Here is an 881-nt window from a genome sequence, read left to right on the forward strand (position 1 = left end):
ATATATATATATATATATATATACACACGTGTGTGTGTTTGTGTCCGTGTTTGTCACCCCCACCAGCTTCGCTTGACAACCGATGTTGGTGTGTCTTCGACCCTGTAACTTAGCTGTTCGTCCGAAGATACTGATAGAATAAGCATCAGGCTTACAGAGAAAAAGTACAGGGGGTGATTTCTTCGGCTAAAGGGCGGTGCTCCAGCATGGCAACCGTCAAATGACTGAAACAAGTAAAAAAATAAAAGAATACCAGAAGAGTATTCCATACCACCAAACCAAGAAGATTCTTTGAATATGGACGATGTATTCTAAGGCTAAATGGTAATTCTGTCTACGTTTGCATAACAGATATTTTGCTTGGATTATATAATTATTTGTTTTACACTTCTTTCTATATTCCGTGACTGTCACAATATCGAAACATTTCTCATGGCACCAGCATACAATTTACAGATTCTTACATTCTTTATATTTTCCGTGAAGTTTCCACGGGTCCAGTTTGTTGTTGTTGTTGCTGCTGTTGTTATCATTATTATTAGGGTGGCGAGCTGGCAGAATCATTAACACACACGGTAAAACGCTTAGCGGCATTTCGTCTGTCTTTACGCTCTGAGATCAAACTCTGCCGAGGTCGTCATTGTCTTTTATCCTTTTGGAGTCGATAAATTAAGTACCATAGGCGCAGGAGTGGCTGTGTGGTAAGTAACTTGCTTATCTACCACATGGCTCCGGGTTCAGTCCCACTGCGTGGCACCTTGGGCAAGTGTCTTCTACTATAGCCTCGGGCCGACCAAAGCCTTGTGAGTGGATTTGGTAGACGGAAACTGAAAGAAGTCCGTCGTATATATGTATATATATATATATATATATATATATAT

The sequence above is a fragment of the Octopus bimaculoides genome, chromosome 20 (assembly GCF_001194135.2).
Source record: "Octopus bimaculoides isolate UCB-OBI-ISO-001 chromosome 20, ASM119413v2, whole genome shotgun sequence".
Lineage (NCBI taxonomy): Eukaryota > Metazoa > Mollusca > Cephalopoda > Octopoda > Octopodidae > Octopus > Octopus bimaculoides.